The 17,633-nt window shown below is 75.2% G+C and overlaps 7 non-coding genes across 7 annotated transcripts; all 7 read left to right on the forward strand.

Annotated features, from left to right (window-relative positions):
- The first annotated feature begins 2,304 nt into the window (after positions 1-2,304).
- On the forward strand, positions 2,305-2,423 carry LOC135230048 (5S ribosomal RNA). Its single transcript, XR_010320688.1, has one exon. It is a non-coding gene; the product is annotated as a 5S ribosomal RNA (ribosomal RNA).
- Positions 2,424-4,711: 2,288 nt separating this feature from the next.
- On the forward strand, positions 4,712-4,830 carry LOC135230042 (5S ribosomal RNA). The gene has a single exon (XR_010320682.1). It is a non-coding gene; the product is annotated as a 5S ribosomal RNA (ribosomal RNA).
- Positions 4,831-7,141: 2,311 nt separating this feature from the next.
- Positions 7,142-7,260, forward strand: LOC135230043 (5S ribosomal RNA). Its single transcript, XR_010320683.1, has one exon. It is a non-coding gene; the product is annotated as a 5S ribosomal RNA (ribosomal RNA).
- A 2,317-nt stretch (positions 7,261-9,577) lies between these two features.
- On the forward strand, positions 9,578-9,696 carry LOC135230044 (5S ribosomal RNA). The gene has a single exon (XR_010320684.1). It is a non-coding gene; the product is annotated as a 5S ribosomal RNA (ribosomal RNA).
- Positions 9,697-12,018: 2,322 nt separating this feature from the next.
- LOC135230045 (5S ribosomal RNA) lies at positions 12,019-12,137 on the forward strand. Its single transcript, XR_010320685.1, has one exon. It is a non-coding gene; the product is annotated as a 5S ribosomal RNA (ribosomal RNA).
- Positions 12,138-14,445: 2,308 nt separating this feature from the next.
- Positions 14,446-14,564, forward strand: LOC135230046 (5S ribosomal RNA). Its single transcript, XR_010320686.1, has one exon. It is a non-coding gene; the product is annotated as a 5S ribosomal RNA (ribosomal RNA).
- A 2,286-nt stretch (positions 14,565-16,850) lies between these two features.
- Positions 16,851-16,969, forward strand: LOC135230047 (5S ribosomal RNA). Its single transcript, XR_010320687.1, has one exon. It is a non-coding gene; the product is annotated as a 5S ribosomal RNA (ribosomal RNA).
- The last annotated feature ends 664 nt before the right edge of the window (positions 16,970-17,633 follow it).

The following is a 17,633-nucleotide window of genomic DNA, read 5'->3' on the forward strand; positions in this document are numbered from 1 at the left end:
CTTTTCTCTTTTGCCGCCAACCCACGGGGCACAGGGACACACGGACACGGACAGGGACGCAACCAGGCCAGGAAGCCCGGCCAGGGGCCCGGCCAGCGGCCCTCGGGCACCAGGAAAGCTTCGGGGGTGGCGGCGGCGTCGACGAGGACGACGACGGCGACGACGACGACGGCGGACGACGGCGGACGACGGCGGCCCGGCACTCCAGTCCAGTCGGGCCGCAGCGGCTTCCCGGCCGCCCCTACTCTCCCCCGCTCCCACCCCCCCGCCGGGCCTTCAGGTTCAGGCCCTGCGGGAGCGCGCCCTGCCCTCGTGGCGGTGGGAGACGCTCCCGTGGCGCCAGAGCCTCTCCTTGGGGCGGAGCTCTGTCCTTGTCCAGCGGGGGCAGGCCCCTGGCTCAGAGGGCCTTCGGGAGCCACCCGGGCCGCCTCCGCCCTGCCGCCCCCCCACCCTCCACCCCGACCGGCCTCTGCCCCAACTTGGCTGCTCGGCTGCCCTCCTTCCCTCGGGCTCTGCCCACCCTTCCTGGCTCTGCAGGCCTGCCTCCTGGTGTGCCGGGATGTCTGCTAGTGGATTGGGAGGAGAAGACACCCGGGGCGGGCGGGCCCCTTGCCCTCCCCGGGCAACTTGCTTCGTGTACTCTGGGGGTGGGGTGGGGCTGGGGCTGGGGCTGAGGCTGGGGCTGGGGCTGGGCCTGGGGCTGGGGTGCGGGTGGGGACGTGAGACGGCCACAACGGTGGTGGTGGCGGTGGCCGCCGGACACTCGGCCGACCTAGCCAGCCTCTCTCTCTGAGGTGTGGCGTGGGGGGGGGAGGGGGGTCGGGGAGGCGACGAGGCGGGCGTGGGGGGCGGTGGTGAGGCGGCCTTGAGGTGGGGATCTCGTGCCCGGGAGGAACAGGTGCCCTCCTGCCCGGTGTCCCGCGCGGGCCTAGACGTGGCCTCAAGTGGCCTGACCCCGATGAGTGAGTGAGGACGGGTCCTCCTGGCCGTCGGGCACACAGAACTAGGGGAGCCGGGGCCAGTCGAGCTGGGGGCCTCCCCGAGAGGTGCGAGACCGCAGCAGGGGCGTGCGGGGGTCCAGGCCGGGTGGGGTGGTGCGGTGTTGAGCTGGAGGCTATGCGGGGGGGCGGGGCGCCGGGCGCGGGGCGGGGACGGCCACGCACGTTTCCTGCAGGGCTGTGGCTCTGGACCGCCAGGGCCAGAAGCAGCCTGCCCGCGGTCAGCGGGGGGTGAGGTGCGGATGGCGGGGGCCGCCCGCCCTCCCCGCGCCGGTCGCCCGTCCCCACCCACGCCCCCGCCGCCACCCCACCCCACCCCACAACCCGCCCTCCCTCCTCCCATCGGGGAAGCTCACCAGTGAGCTGGGCAGCTGGGCCAACGCGCCTGCCCCACCGCCCTGGCCCCCCACCGACCCTCCCGTCAGGCTAAGCGCCGCCTGCCCCACCTCCAGCCCCCCAGCAGGACCGGGAGCCTACGTGGGGTCCTGACTGGCCAGTGGGCAGGACGTCCCTCGTCGGTAGGCGTGTGGCTCGTGCGTGGTCTTTCGCCGCTCCCCGGTGCCCTCCCCCGCCAGCACCAGGGCTCGGGGGTCCGGTGGGAAGTACCAGAGGGCCTCCGCGGCACCTAGGAGCAGCCTGGCGCGCAAGGGTTCGCCGTGCTCCTCCGAGTCCCGCGTGGCCCTGGAGGGCCACGGCCGGCCAGGAGGGCGACGAGGGGCAAAGGCGGGAGGGACAGGTGGGCCGGGGACCGGGCCCGGGGCCGGGACTGGGGCCGAGAGCCGGGCCCGGCGAGGGCCCCTTGGAGGAAGGGAGGCAAAGGGAGGCCCCGCCAGGGGACGGGCCGGGGTGGGGGAAGGGCGAGTGGAGGCCGGGGCCACCCCACGCTGGGCAGGGGGAGAGACGAGAGGGCGCTCGGCCAGATGTCGGCGGAAGCAGGCGGCCCGAGTGCCTCCCAGTGCCGCCGCCGGGGGCGAGGGGGCGAGCAGGCGGCAGGAGAGCCCCGGCCGGACTGAGGGGGGCCGTGGGGCTTCGCAGGAAGGGCAGGGGGCGCGACCCGGGCGGCCTTCCCGCCTGGCTGACTGCCTTCCTCCCGGTCGCCGCCACCTGCCTGCTTGGAGGCCGGACTCTTGGGCCGGCTGGCCGGGACCCGCACCCTTGGCCAGGCGGGGCGGGCCGGGGCGGGCCGGGGGGGCCGGGGCGGGGCTGGGCGGCCAAAGCTGGAGGCTGCCGGGGCGGCCAAGGCGCGCTGCGCCGGCGGCTGGGGCCGCTGAGCAGGCTCTTAGGGCGAGCGGCGGCAGGCGCTGACGTCTACGGCCATACCACCCTGAACGCGCCCGATCTCGTCTGATCTCGGAAGCTTAAGCAGGGTCGGGCCTGGTTAGTACTTGGATGGGAGACCGCCTGGAATACCGGGTGCTGTAGGCTTTTACGCCTCCTTTTCTCTTTTGCCGCCAACCCACGGGCACAGGGACACACGGACACGGACAGGGACGCAACCAGGCCAGGAAGCCCGGCCCAGGGGCCCGGCCAGCGGCCCTCGGGCACCAGGAAAGCTTCGGGGGTGGCGGCGGCGTCGACGAGGACGACGACGGCGACGACGACGACGGCGGACGACGGCGGACGACGGCGGCCCATAGAGAGATAGTATTCTTCCCGGCCGCCCCTACTCTCCCCCGCTCCCACCCCCCGCCCGGGCCTTCAGGTTCAGGCCCTGCGGGAGCGCGCCCTGCCCTCGTGGCGGTGGGAGACGCTCCCCGTGGCGCCAGAGCCTCTCCTTGGGGCCGGAGCTCTGTCCTTGTCCAGCGGGGGCAGGCCCCTGGCTCAGAGGGCCTTCGGGAGCCACCCGGGCCGCCTCCGCCCTGCCGCCCCCCCCACCCTCCACCCCGACCGGCCTCTGCCCCAACTTGGCTGCTCGGCTGCCCTCCTTCCCTCGGGCTCTGCCCACCCTTCCTGGCTCTGCAGGCCTGCCTCCTGGTGTGCCGGGATGTCTGCTAGTGGATTGGGAGGAGAAGACACCCGGGGCGGGCGGGCCCCTTGCCCTCCCCGGGCAACTTGCTTCGTGTACTCTGGGGGTGGGGGTGGGGCTGGGGCTGGGGCTGGGCTGGGGCTGGGGCTGGGGCTGGGCCTGGGCTGGGGGTGCGGGTGGGGACGTGAGACGGCCACAACGGTGGTGGTGGCGGTGGCCGCCGGACACTCGGCCGACTAGCCAGCCTCTCTCTCTGAGGTGTGGCGTGGGGGGGGGAGGGGGGTCGGGGAGGCGACGAGGCGGGCGTGGGGGCGGTGGTGAGGCGGCCTTGAGGTGGGGATCTCGTGCCCGGGAGGAACAGGTGCCCTCCTGCCCGGTGTCCCGCGCGGGCCTAGACGTGGCCTCAAGTGGCCTGACCCCGATGAGTGAGTGAGGACGGGTCCTCCTGGCCGTCGGGCACACAGAACTAGGGGAGCCGGGGCCAGTCGAGCTGGGGGCCTCCCCGAGAGGTGCGAGACCGCAGCAGGGGCGTGCGGGGGTCCAGGCCGGGTGGGGTGGTGCGGTGTTGAGCTGGAGGCTATGCGGGGGGCGGGGCGCCGGGCGCGGGGCGGGGACGGCCACGCACGTTTCCTGCAGGGCTGTGGCTCTGGACCGCCAGGGCCAGAAGCAGCCTGCCCGCGGTCAGCGGGGGGTGAGGTGCGGATGGCGGGGGCCGCCCGCCCTCCCCGCGCCGGTCGCCCGTCCCCACCCACGCCCCCCGCCGCCACCCCACCCCACCCCACAACCCGCCCTCCCTCCTCCCATCGGGGAAGCTCACCAGTGAGCTGGGCAGCTGGGCCAACGCGCCTGCCCCACCGCCCTGGCCCCCCACCGACCCTCCCGTCAGGCTAAGCGCCGCCTGCCCCACCTCCAGCCCCCCAGCAGGACCGGGAGCCTACGTGGGGTCCTGACTGGCCAGTGGGCAGGACGTCCCTCGTCGGTAGGCGTGTGGCTCGTGCGTGGTCTTTCGCCGCTCCCCGGTGCCCTCCCCCGCCAGCACCAGGGCTCGGGGGTCCGGTGGGAAGTACCAGAGGGCCTCCGCGGCACCTAGGAGCAGCCTGGCGCGCAAGGGTTCGCCGTGCTCCTCCGAGTCCCGCGTGGCCCTGGAGGGCCACGGCCGGCCAGGAGGGCGACGAGGGGCAAAGGCGGGGAGGGACAGGTGGGCCGGGGACCGGCCCGGGGCCGGGACTGGGGCCGAGAGCCGGGCCCGGCGAGGGCCCCTTGGAGGAAGGGGAGGCAAAGGGAGGCCCCGCCAGGGGACGGGCCGGGGTGGGGGGAGGGCGAGTGGAGGCCGGGGCCACCCCACGCTGGGCAGGGGGAGAGACGAGAGGCGCTCGGCCAGATGTCGGCGGAAGCAGGCGGCCCGAGTGCCTCCCGGTGCCGCCGCCGGGGCCGAGGGGCGAGCAGGGCGGCAGGAGAGCCCCGGCCGGACTGAGGGGGGCCGTGGGGCTTCGCAGGAAGGGCAGGGGGCGCGACCCGGGCGGCCTTCCCGCCTGGCTGACTGCCTTCCTCCCGGTCGCCGCCACCTGCCTGCTTGGAGGCCGGACTCTTGGGCCGGCTGGCCGGGACCCGCACCCTTGGCCAGGCGGGGCGGGCCGGGGCGGGGCTGGGCGGCCAAAGCTGGAGGCTGCCGGGGCGGCCAAGGCGCGCTGCGCCGGCGGCTGGGCCGCTGAGCAGGCTCTTAGGGCGAGCGGCGGCAGGCGCTGACGTCTACGGCCATACCACCCTGAACGCGCCCGATCTCGTCTGATCTCGGAAGCTAAGCAGGGTCGGGCCTGGTTAGTACTTGGATGGGAGACCGCCTGGGAATACCGGGTGCTGTAGGCTTTTACGCCTCCTTTTCTCTTTTGCCGCCAACCCACGGGGCACAGGGACACACGGACACGGACAGGGACGCAACCAGGCCAGGAAGCCCGGCCCAGGGGCCCGGCCAGCGGCCCTCGGGCACCAGGAAAGCTTCGGGGGTGGCGGCGGCGTCGACGAGGACGACGACGGCGACGACGACGACGGCGGACGACGGCGGCCCGGCACTCCAGTCCAGTCGGGCCGCAGCGCTTCCCGGCCGCCCCTACTCTCCCCCGCTCCCACCCCCCGCCCGGGCCTTCAGGTTCAGGCCCTGCGGGAGCGCGCCCTGCCCTCGTGGCGGTGGGAGACGCTCCCCGTGGCGCCAGAGCCTCTCCTTGGGGCCGGAGCTCTGTCCTTGTCCAGCGGGGGCAGGCCCCTGGCTCAGAGGGCCTTCGGGAGCCACCCGGGCCGCCTCCGCCCTGCCGCCCCCCCACCCTCCACCCCGACCGGCCTCTGCCCCAACTTGGCTGCTCGGCTGCCCTCCTTCCCTCGGGCTCTGCCCACCCTTCCTGGCTCTGCAGGCCTGCCTCCTGGTGTGCCGGGATGTCTGCTAGTGGATTGGGAGGAGAAGACACCCGGGGCGGGCGGGCCCCCTTGCCCTCCCCGGGCAACTTGCTTCGTGTACTCTGGGGGGTGGGGGTGGGGCTGGGGCTGGGGCTGAGGCTGGGGCTGGGGCTGGGCCTGGGGCTGGGGGTGCGGGTGGGGACGTGAGACGGCCACAACGGTGGTGGTGGCGGTGGCCGCCGGACACTCGGCCGACTAGCCAGCCTCTCTCTCTGAGGTGTGGCGTGGGGGGGGGAGGGGGGGTCGGGGAGGCGACGAGGGCGGGCGTGGGGGCGGTGGTGAGGCGGCCTTGAGGTGGGGATCTCGTGCCCGGGAGGAACAGGTGCCCTCCTGCCCTGTGTCCCGCGCGGGCCTAGACGTGGCCTCAAGTGGCCTGACCCCGATGAGTGAGTGAGGACGGGTCCTCCTGGCCGTCGGGCACACAGAACTAGGGGAGCCGGGGCCAGTCGAGCTGGGGGCCTCCCCGAGAGGTGCGAGACCGCAGCAGGGGCGTGCGGGGGTCCAGGCCGGGTGGGGTGGTGCGGTGTTGAGCTGGAGGCTATGCGGGGGGCGGGGCGCCGGGCGCGGGGCGGGGACGGCCACGCACGTTTCCTGCAGGGCTGTGGCTCTGGACCGCCAGGGCCAGAAGCAGCCTGCCCGCGGTCAGCGGGGGGTGAGGTGCGGATGGCGGGGGCCGCCCGCCCTCCCCGCGCCGGTCGCCCGTCCCCACCCACGCCCCCGCCGCCACCCCACCCCACCCCACAACCCGCCCTCCCTCCTCCCATCGGGGAAGCTCACCAGTGAGCTGGGCAGCTGGGCCAACGCGCCTGCCCCACCGCCCTGGCCCCCCACCGACCCTCCCGTCAGGCTAAGCGCCGCCTGCCCCACCTCCAGCCCCCCAGCAGGACCGGGAGCCTACGTGGGGTCCTGACTGGCCAGTGGGCAGGACGTCCCTCGTCGGTAGGCGTGTGGCTCGTGCGTGGTCTTTCGCCGCTCCCCGGTGCCCTCCCCCGCCAGCACCAGGGCTCGGGGGTCCGGTGGGAAGTACCAGAGGGCCTCCGCGGCACCTAGGAGCAGCCTGGCGCGCAAGGGTTCGCCGTGCTCCTCCGAGTCCCGCGTGGCCCTGGAGGGCCACGGCCGGCCAGGAGGGCGACGAGGGGCAAAGGCGGGAGGGACAGGTGGGCCGGGGACCGGGCCCGGGGCCGGGACTGGGGCCGAGAGCCGGGCCCGGCGAGGGCCCCTTGGAGGAAGGGGAGGCAAAGGGAGGCCCCGCCAGGGGACGGGCCGGGGTGGGGGAAGGGCGAGTGGAGGCCGGGGCCACCCCACGCTGGGCAGGGGGAGAGACGAGAGGCGCTCGGCCAGATGTCGGCGGAAGCAGGCGGCCCGAGTGCCTCCCGGTGCCGCCGCCGGGGGCGAGGGGCGAGCAGGCGGCAGGAGAGCCCCGGCCGGACTGAGGGGGGCCGTGGGGCTTCGCAGGAAGGGCAGGGGGGCGCGACCCGGGCGGCCTTCCCGCCTGGCTGACTGCCTTCCTCCCGGTCGCCGCCACCTGCCTGCTTGGAGGCCGGACTCTTGGGCCGGCTGGCCGGGACCCGCACCCTTGGCCAGGCGGGGCGGGCCGGGGGCGGGCCGGGGCGGGCCGGGGCGGGGCTGGGCGGCCAAAGCTGGAGGCTGCCGGGGCGGCCAAGGCGCGCTGCGCCGGCGGCTGGGGCCGCTGAGCAGGCTCTTAGGGCGAGCGGCGGCAGGCGCTGACGTCTACGGCCATACCACCCTGAACGCGCCCGATCTCGTCTGATCTCGGAAGCTAAGCAGGGTCGGGCCTGGTTAGTACTTGGATGGGAGACCGCCTGGGAATACCGGGTGCTGTAGGCTTTTACGCCTCCTTTTCTCTTTTGCCGCCAACCCACGGGGCACAGGACACACGGACACGGACAGGGACGCAACCAGGCCAGGAAGCCCGGCCCAGGGGCCCGGCCAGCGGCCCTCGGGCACCAGGAAAGCTTCGGGGGTGGCGGCGGCGTCGACGAGGACGACGACGGCGACGACGACGACGGCGGACGACGGCGGACGACGGCGGCCCGGCACTCCAGTCCAGTCGGGCCGCAGCGCTTCCCGGCCGCCCCTACTCTCCCCCGCTCCCACCCCCCGCCCGGGCCTTCAGGTTCAGGCCCTGCGGGAGCGCGCCCTGCCCTCGTGGCGGTGGGAGACGCTCCCCGTGGCGCCAGAGCCTCTCCTTGGGGCCGGAGCTCTGTCCTTGTCCAGCGGGGGCAGGCCCCTGGCTCAGAGGGCCTTCGGGAGCCACCCGGGCCGCCTCCGCCCTGCCGCCCCCCCACCCTCCACCCCGACCGGCCTCTGCCCCAACTTGGCTGCTCGGCTGCCCTCCTTCCCTCGGGCTCTGCCCACCCTTCCTGGCTCTGCAGGCCTGCCTCCTGGTGTGCCGGGATGTCTGCTAGTGGATTGGGAGGAGAAGACACCCGGGGCGGGCGGGCCCCTTGCCCTCCCCGGGCAACTTGCTTCGTGTACTCTGGGGGTGGGGGTGGGGCTGGGGCTGGGGCTGAGGCTGGGGCTGGGGCTGGGCCTGGGGCTGGGGGTGCGGGTGGGGACGTGAGACGGCCACAACGGTGGTGGTGGCGGTGGCCGCCGGACACTCGGCCGACTAGCCAGCCTCTCTCTCTGAGGTGTGGCGTGGGGGGGGGGGAGGGGGGTCGGGGAGGCGACGAGGCGGGCGTGGGGGCGGTGGTGAGGCGGCCTTGAGGTGGGGATCTCGTGCCCGGGAGGAACAGGTGCCCTCCTGCCCGGTGTCCCGCGCGGGCCTAGACGTGGCCTCAAGTGGCCTGACCCCGATGAGTGAGTGAGGACGGGTCCTCCTGGCCGTCGGGCACACAGAACTAGGGGAGCCGGGGCCAGTCGAGCTGGGGCCTCCCCGAGAGGTGCGAGACCGCAGCAGGGGCGTGCGGGGGTCCAGGCCGGGTGGGGTGGTGCGGTGTTGAGCTGGAGGCTATGCGGGGGGCGGGGCGCCGGGCGCGGGGCGGGGACGGCCACGCACGTTTCCTGCAGGGCTGTGGCTCTGGACCGCCAGGGCCAGAAGCAGCCTGCCCGCGGTCAGCGGGGGGTGAGGTGCGGATGGCGGGGGCCGCCCGCCCTCCCCGCGCCGGTCGCCCGTCCCCACCCACGCCCCCGCCGCCACCCCCACCCCACCCCACAACCCGCCCTCCCTCCTCCCATCGGGGAAGCTCACCAGTGAGCTGGGCAGCTGGGCCAACGCGCCTGCCCCACCGCCCTGGCCCCCCCACCGACCCTCCCGTCAGGCTAAGCGCCGCCTGCCCCACCTCCAGCCCCCCAGCAGGACCGGGAGCCTACGTGGGGTCCTGACTGGCCAGTGGGCAGGACGTCCCTCGTCGGTAGGCGTGTGGCTCGTGCGTGGTCTTTCGCCGCTCCCCGGTGCCCTCCCCCGCCAGCACCAGGGCTCGGGGGTCCGGTGGGAAGTACCAGAGGGCCTCCGCGGCACCTAGGAGCAGCCTGGCGCGCAAGGGTTCGCCGTGCTCCTCCGAGTCCCGCGTGGCCCTGGAGGGCCACGGCCGGCCAGGAGGGCGACGAGGGGCAAAGGCGGGAGGGACAGGTGGGCCGGGGACCGGGCCCGGGGCCGGGACTGGGGCCGAGAGCCGGGCCCGGCGAGGGCCCCTTGGAGGAAGGGGAGGCAAAGGGAGGCCCCGCCAGGGGACGGGCCGGGGTGGGGGAAGGGCGAGTGGAGGCCGGGGCCACCCCACGCTGGGCAGGGGGAGAGACGAGAGGCGCTCGGCCAGATGTCGGCGGAAGCAGGCGGCCCGAGTGCCTCCCAGTGCCGCCGCCGGGGGCGAGGGGCGAGCAGGCGGCAGGAGAGCCCCGGCCGGACTGAGGGGGGCCGTGGGGCTTCGCAGGAAGGGCAGGGGGCGCGACCCGGGCGGCCTTCCCGCCTGGCTGACTGCCTTCCTCCCGGTCGCCGCCACCTGCCTGCTTGGAGGCCGGACTCTTGGGCCGGCTGGCCGGGACCCGCACCCTTGGCCAGGCGGGGCGGGCCGGGGCGGGCCGGGGCGGGCCGGGGCGGGGCTGGGCGGCCAAAGCTGGAGGCTGCCGGGGCGGCCAAGGCGCGCTGCGCCGGCGGCTGGGGCCGCTGAGCAGGCTCTTAGGGCGAGCGGCGGCAGGCGCTGACGTCTACGGCCATACCACCCTGAACGCGCCCGATCTCGTCTGATCTCGGAAGCTAAGCAGGGTCGGGCCTGGTTAGTACTTGGATGGGAGACCGCCTGGGAATACCGGGTGCTGTAGGCTTTTACGCCTCCTTTTCTCTTTTGCCGCCAACCCACGGGGCACAGGGACACACGGACACGGACAGGGACGCAACCAGGCCAGGAAGCCCGGCCCAGGGGCCCGGCCAGCGGCCCTCGGGCACCAGGAAAGCTTCGGGGGTGGCGGCGGCGTCGACGAGGACGACGACGGCGACGACGACGACGGCGGACGACGGCGGACGACGGCGGCCCGGCACTCCAGTCCAGTCGGGCCGCAGCGCTTCCCGGCCGCCCCTACTCTCCCCCGCTCCCACCCCCCGCCCGGGCCTTCAGGTTCAGGCCCTGCGGGAGCGCGCCCTGCCCTCGTGGCGGTGGGAGACGCTCCCCGTGGCGCCAGAGCCTCTCCTTGGGGCCGGAGCTCTGTCCTTGTCCAGCGGGGGCAGGCCCCTGGCTCAGAGGGCCTTCGGGAGCCACCCGGGCCGCCTCCGCCCTGCCGCCCCCCCACCCTCCACCCCGACCGGCCTCTGCCCCAACTTGGCTGCTCGGCTGCCCTCCTTCCCTCGGGCTCTGCCCACCCTTCCTGGCTCTGCAGGCCTGCCTCCTGGTGTGCCGGGATGTCTGCTAGTGGATTGGGAGGAGAAGACACCCGGGGCGGGCGGGCCCCTTGCCCTCCCCGGGCGGGCGGGCCCCTTGCCCTCCCCGGGCAACTTGCTTCGTGTACTCTGGGGGTGGGGGTGGGGCTGGGGCTGGGGCTGAGGCTGGGGCTGGGGCTGGGCCTGGGGCTGGGGGTGCGGGTGGGGACGTGAGACGGCCACAACGGTGGTGGTGGCGGTGGCCGCCGGACACTCGGCCGACTAGCCAGCCTCTCTCTCTGAGGTGTGGCGTGGGGAGGGGGAGGGGGGTCGGGGAGGCGACGAGGCGGGCGTGGGGGCGGTGGTGAGGCGGCCTTGAGGTGGGGATCTCGTGCCCGGGAGGAACAGGTGCCCTCCTGCCCGGTGTCCCGCGCGGGCCTAGACGTGGCCTCAAGTGGCCTGACCCCGATGAGTGAGTGAGGACGGGTCCTCCTGGCCGTCGGGCACACAGAACTAGGGGAGCCGGGGCCAGTCGAGCTGGGGGCCTCCCCGAGAGGTGCGAGACCGCAGCAGGGGCGTGCGGGGGTCCAGGCCGGGTGGGGTGGTGCGGTGTTGAGCTGGAGGCTATGCGGGGGGCGGGGCGCCGGGCGCGGGGCGGGGACGGCCACGCACGTTTCCTGCAGGGCTGTGGCTCTGGACCGCCAGGGCCAGAAGCAGCCTGCCCGCGGTCAGCGGGGGGTGAGGTGCGGATGGCGGGGGCCGCCCGCCCTCCCCGCGCCGGTCGCCCGTCCCCACCCACGCCCCCGCCGCCACCCCACCCCACCCCACAACCCGCCCTCCCTCCTCCCATCGGGGAAGCTCACCAGTGAGCTGGGCAGCTGGGCCAACGCGCCTGCCCCACCGCCCTGGCCCCCCACCGACCCTCCCGTCAGGCTAAGCGCCGCCTGCCCCACCTCCAGCCCCCCAGCAGGACCGGGAGCCTACGTGGGGTCCTGACTGGCCAGTGGGCAGGACGTCCCTCGTCGGTAGGCGTGTGGCTCGTGCGTGGTCTTTCGCCGCTCCCCGGTGCCCTCCCCCGCCAGCACCAGGGCTCGGGGGTCCGGTGGGAAGTACCAGAGGGCCTCCGCGGCACCTAGGAGCAGCCTGGCGCGCAAGGGTTCGCCGTGCTCCTCCGAGTCCCGCGTGGCCCTGGAGGGCCACGGCCGGCCAGGAGGGCGACGAGGGGCAAAGGCGGGAGGGACAGGTGGGCCGGGGACCGGGCCCGGGGCCGGGACTGGGGCCGAGAGCCGGGCCCGGCGAGGGCCCCTTGGAGGAAGGGGAGGCAAAGGGAGGCCCCGCCAGGGGACGGGCCGGGGTGGGGGGAGGGCGAGTGGAGGCCGGGGCCACCCCACGCTGGGCAGGGGGAGAGACGAGAGGCGCTCGGCCAGATGTCGGCGGAAGCAGGCGGCCCGAGTGCCTCCCGGTGCCGCCGCCGGGGGCGAGGGGCGAGCAGGCGGCAGGAGAGCCCCGGCCGGACTGAGGGGGGCCGTGGGGCTTCGCAGGAAGGGCAGGGGGCGCGACCCGGGCGGCCTTCCCGCCTGGCTGACTGCCTTCCTCCCGGTCGCCGCCACCTGCCTGCTTGGAGGCCGGACTCTTGGGCCGGCTGGCCGGGACCCGCACCCTTGGCCAGGCGGGGCGGGCCGGGGCGGGGCTGGGCGGCCAAAGCTGGAGGCTGCCGGGGCGGCCAAGGCGCGCTGCGCCGGCGGCTGGGGCCGCTGAGCAGGCTCTTAGGGCGAGCGGCGGCAGGCGCTGACGTCTACGGCCATACCACCCTGAACGCGCCCGATCTCGTCTGATCTCGGAAGCTAAGCAGGGTCGGGCCTGGTTAGTACTTGGATGGGAGACCGCCTGGGAATACCGGGTGCTGTAGGCTTTTACGCCTCCTTTTCTCTTTTGCCGCCAACCCACGGGGCACAGGGACACACGGACACGGACAGGGACGCAACCAGGCCAGGAAGCCCGGCCCAGGGGCCCGGCCAGCGGCCCTCGGGCACCAGGAAAGCTTCGGGGGTGGCGGCGGCGTCGACGAGGACGACGACGGCGACGACGACGACGGCGGACGACGGCGGCCCGGCACTCCAGTCCAGTCGGGCCGCAGCGCTTCCCGGCCGCCCCTACTCTCCCCCGCTCCCACCCCCCGCCCGGGCCTTCAGGTTCAGGCCCTGCGGGAGCGCGCCCTGCCCTCGTGGCGGTGGGAGACGCTCCCCGTGGCGCCAGAGCCTCTCCTTGGGGCCGGAGCTCTGTCCTTGTCCAGCGGGGGCAGGCCCCTGGCTCAGAGGGCCTTCGGGAGCCACCCGGGCCGCCTCCGCCCTGCCGCCCCCCCACCCTCCACCCCGACCGGCCTCTGCCCCAACTTGGCTGCTCGGCTGCCCTCCTTCCCTCGGGCTCTGCCCACCCTTCCTGGCTCTGCAGGCCTGCCTCCTGGTGTGCCGGGATGTCTGCTAGTGGATTGGGAGGAGAAGACACCCGGGGCGGGCGGGCCCCTTGCCCTCCCCGGGCAACTTGCTTCGTGTACTCTGGGGGTGGGGGTGGGGCTGGGGCTGGGGCTGAGGCTGGGGCTGGGGCTGGGCCTGGGGCTGGGGGTGCGGGTGGGGACGTGAGACGGCCACAACGGTGGTGGTGGCGGTGGCCGCCGGACACTCGGCCGACTAGCCAGCCTCTCTCTCTGAGGTGTGGCGTGGGGGGGGGAGGGGGGTCGGGGAGGCGACGAGGCGGGCGTGGGGGCGGTGGTGAGGCGGCCTTGAGGTGGGGATCTCGTGCCCGGGAGGAACAGGTGCCCTCCTGCCCTGTGTCCCGCGCGGGCCTAGACGTGGCCTCAAGTGGCCTGACCCCGATGAGTGAGTGAGGACGGGTCCTCCTGGCCGTCGGGCACACAGAACTAGGGGAGCCGGGGCCAGTCGAGCTGGGGGCCTCCCCGAGAGGTGCGAGACCGCAGCAGGGGCGTGCGGGGGTCCAGGCCGGGTGGGGTGGTGCGGTGTTGAGCTGGAGGCTATGCGGGGGGCGGGGCGCCGGGCGCGCGGGGCGGGGACGGCCACGCACGTTTCCTGCAGGGCTGTGGCTCTGGACCGCCAGGGCCAGAAGCAGCCTGCCCGCGGTCAGCGGGGGGTGAGGTGCGGATGGCGGGGGCCGCCCGCCCTCCCCGCGCCGGTCGCCCGTCCCCACCCACGCCCCCGCCGCCACCCCACCCCACCCCACAACCCGCCCTCCCTCCTCCCATCGGGGAAGCTCACCAGTGAGCTGGGCAGCTGGGCCAACGCGCCTGCCCCACCGCCCTGGCCCCCCACCGACCCTCCCGTCAGGCTAAGCGCCGCCTGCCCCACCTCCAGCCCCCCAGCAGGACCGGGAGCCTACGTGGGGTCCTGACTGGCCAGTGGGCAGGACGTCCCTCGTCGGTAGGCGTGTGGCTCGTGCGTGGTCTTTCGCCGCTCCCCGGTGCCCTCCCCCGCCAGCACCAGGGCTCGGGGGTCCGGTGGGAAGTACCAGAGGGCCTCCGCGGCACCTAGGAGCAGCCTGGCGCGCAAGGGTTCGCCGTGCTCCTCCGAGTCCCGCGTGGCCCTGGAGGGCCACGGCCGGCCAGGAGGGCGACGAGGGGCAAAGGCGGGAGGGACAGGTGGGCCGGGGACCGGGCCCGGGGCCGGGACTGGGGCCGAGAGCCGGGCCCGGCGAGGGCCCCTTGGAGGAAGGGGAGGCAAAGGGAGGCCCCGCCAGGGGACGGGCCGGGGTGGGGGAAGGGCGAGTGGAGGCCGGGGCCACCCCACGCTGGGCAGGGGGAGAGACGAGAGGCGCTCGGCCAGATGTCGGCGGAAGCAGGCGGCCCGAGTGCCTCCCGGTGCCGCCGCCGGGGGCGAGGGGCGAGCAGGCGGCAGGAGAGCCCCGGCCGGACTGAGGGGGGCCGTGGGGCTTCGCAGGAAGGGCAGGGGGGCGCGACCCGGGCGGCCTTCCCGCCTGGCTGACTGCCTTCCTCCCGGTCGCCGCCACCTGCCTGCTTGGAGGCCGGACTCTTGGGCCGGCTGGCCGGGACCCGCACCCTTGGCCAGGCGGGGCGGGCCGGGGCGGGCCGGGGCGGGCCGGGGCGGGGCTGGGCGGCCAAAGCTGGAGGCTGCCGGGGCGGCCAAGGCGCGCTGCGCCGGCGGCTGGGGCCGCTGAGCAGGCTCTTAGGGCGAGCGGCGGCAGGCGCTGACGTCTACGGCCATACCACCCTGAACGCGCCCGATCTCGTCTGATCTCGGAAGCTAAGCAGGGTCGGGCCTGGTTAGTACTTGGATGGGAGACCGCCTGGGAATACCGGGTGCTGTAGGCTTTTACGCCTCCTTTTCTCTTTTGCCGCCAACCCACGGGGCACAGGGACACACGGACACGGACAGGGACGCAACCAGGCCAGGAAGCCCGGCCCAGGGGCCCGGCCAGCGGCCCTCGGGCACCAGGAAAGCTTCGGGGGTGGCGGCGGCGTCGACGAGGACGACGACGGCGACGACGACGACGGCGGACGACGGCGGCCCGGCACTCCAGTCCAGTCGGGCCGCAGCGCTTCCCGGCCGCCCCTACTCTCCCCCGCTCCCACCCCCCGCCCGGGCCTTCAGGTTCAGGCCCTGCGGGAGCGCGCCCTGCCCTCGTGGCGGTGGGAGACGCTCCCCGTGGCGCCAGAGCCTCTCCTTGGGGCCGGAGCTCTGTCCTTGTCCAGCGGGGGCAGGCCCCTGGCTCAGAGGGCCTTCGGGAGCCACCCGGGCCGCCTCCGCCCTGCCGCCCCCCCACCCTCCACCCCGACCGGCCTCTGCCCCAACTTGGCTGCTCGGCTGCCCTCCTTCCCTCGGGCTCTGCCCACCCTTCCTGGCTCTGCAGGCCTGCCTCCTGGTGTGCCGGGATGTCTGCTAGTGGATTGGGAGGAGAAGACACCCGGGGCGGGCGGGCCCCTTGCCCTCCCCGGGCAACTTGCTTCGTGTACTCTGGGGGTGGGGGTGGGGCTGGGGCTGGGGCTGAGGCTGGGGCTGGGGCTGGGCCTGGGGCTGGGGGTGCGGGTGGGGACGTGAGACGGCCACAACGGTGGTGGTGGCGGTGGCCGCCGGACACTCGGCCGACTAGCCAGCCTCTCTCTCTGAGGTGTGGCGTGGGGGGGGGGAGGGGGGTCGGGGAGGCGACGAGGCGGGCGTGGGGGCGGTGGTGAGGCGGCCTTGAGGTGGGGATCTCGTGCCCGGGAGGAACAGGTGCCCTCCTGCCCGGTGTCCCGCGCGGGCCTAGACGTGGCCTCAAGTGGCCTGACCCCGATGAGTGAGTGAGGACGGGTCCTCCTGGCCGTCGGGCACACAGAACTAGGGGAGCCGGGGCCAGTCGAGCTGGGGGCCTCCCCGAGAGGTGCGAGACCGCAGCAGGGGCGTGCGGGGGTCCAGGCCGGGTGGGGTGGTGCGGTGTTGAGCTGGAGGCTATGCGGGGGGCGGGGCGCCGGGCGCGGGGCGGGGACGGCCACGCACGTTTCCTGCAGGGCTGTGGCTCTGGACCGCCAGGGCCAGAAGCAGCCTGCCCGCGGTCAGCGGGGGGTGAGGTGCGGATGGCGGGGGCCGCCCGCCCTCCCCGCGCCGGTCGCCCGTCCCCACCCACGCCCCCGCCGCCACCCCACCCCACCCCACAACCCGCCCTCCCTCCTCCCATCGGGGAAGCTCACCAGTGAGCTGGGCAGCTGGGCCAACGCGCCTGCCCCACCGCCCTGGCCCCCCACCGACCCTCCCGTCAGGCTAAGCGCCGCCTGCCCCACCTCCAGCCCCCCAGCAGGACCGGGAGCCTACGTGGGGTCCTGACTGGCCAGTGGGCAGGACGTCCCTCGTCGGTAGGCGTGTGGCTCGTGCGTGGTCTTTCGCCGCTCCCCGGTGCCCTCCCCCGCCAGCACCAGGGCTCGGGGGTCCGGTGGGAAGTACCAGAGGGCCTCCGCGGCACCTAGGAGCAGCCTGGCGCGCAAGGGTTCGCCGTGCTCCTCCGAGTCCCGCGTGGCCCTGGAGGGCCACGGCCGGCCAGGAGGGCGACGAGGGGCAAAGGCGGGAGGGACAGGTGGGCCGGGGACCGGGCCCGGGGCCGGGACTGGGGCCGAGAGCCGGGCCCGGCGAGGGCCCCTTGGAGGAAGGGGAGGCAAAGGGAGGCCCCGCCAGGGGACGGGCCGGGGTGGGGGGAGGGCGAGTGGAGGCCGGGGCCACCCCACGCTGGGCAGGGGGAGAGACGAGAGGCGCTCGGCCAGATGTCGGCGGAAGCAGGCGGCCCGAGTGCCTCCCGGTGCCGCCGCCGGGGCCGAGGGGCGAGCAGGCGGCAGGAGAGCCCCGGCCGGACTGAGGGGGGCCGTGGGGCTTCGCAGGAAGGGCAGGGGGCGCGACCCGGGCGGCCTTCCCGCCTGGCTGACTGCCTTCCTCCCGGTCGCCGCCACCTGCCTGCTTGGAGGCCGGACTCTTGGGCCGGCTGGCCGGGACCCGCACCCTTGGCCAGGCGGGGCGGGCCGGGGCGGGGCTGGGCGGCCAAAGCTGGAGGCTGCCGGGGCGGCCAAGGCGCGCTGCGCCGGCGGCTGGGGCCGCTGAGCAGGCTCTTAGGGCGAGCGGCGGCAGGCGCTGACGTCTACGGCCATACCACCCTGAACGCGCCCGATCTCGTCTGATCTCGGAAGCTAAGCAGGGTCGGGCCTGGTTAGTACTTGGATGGGAGACCGCCTGGGAATACCGGGTGCTGTAGGCTTTTACGCCTCCTTTTCTCTTTTGCCGCCAACCCACGGGGCACAGGGACACACGGACACGGACAGGGACGCAACCAGGCCAGGAAGCCCGGCCCAGGGGCCCGGCCAGCGGCCCTCGGGCACCAGGAAAGCTTCGGGGGTGGCGGCGGCGTCGACGAGGACGACGACGGCGACGACGACGACGGCGGACGACGGCGGACGACGGCGGCCCGGCACTCCAGTCCAGTCGGGCCGCAGCGCTTCCCGGCCGCCCCTACTCTCCCCCGCTCCCACCCCCCGCCCGGGCCTTCAGGTTCAGGCCCTGCGGGAGCGCGCCCTGCCCTCGTGGCGGTGGGAGACGCTCCCCGTGGCGCCAGAGCCTCTCCTTGGGGCCGGAGCTCTGTCCTTGTCCAGCGGGGGCAGGCCCCTGGCTCAGAGGGCCTTCGGGAGCCACCCGGGCCGCCTCCGCCCTGCCGCCCCCCCACCCTCCACCCCGACCGGCCTCTGCCCCAACTTGGCTGCTCGGCTGCCCTCCTTCCCTCGGGCTCTGCCCACCCTTCCTGGCTCTGCAGGCCTGCCTCCTGGTGTGCCGGGATGTCTGCTAGTGGATTGGGAGGAGAAGACACCCGGGGCGGGCGGGCCCCTTGCCCTCCCCGGGCAACTTGCTTCGTGTACTCTCTCTCTATG

Source organism: Loxodonta africana, unplaced genomic scaffold, assembly GCF_030014295.1.
Source record: "Loxodonta africana isolate mLoxAfr1 unplaced genomic scaffold, mLoxAfr1.hap2 scaffold_732, whole genome shotgun sequence".
Classification (NCBI taxonomy): domain Eukaryota; kingdom Metazoa; phylum Chordata; class Mammalia; order Proboscidea; family Elephantidae; genus Loxodonta; species Loxodonta africana.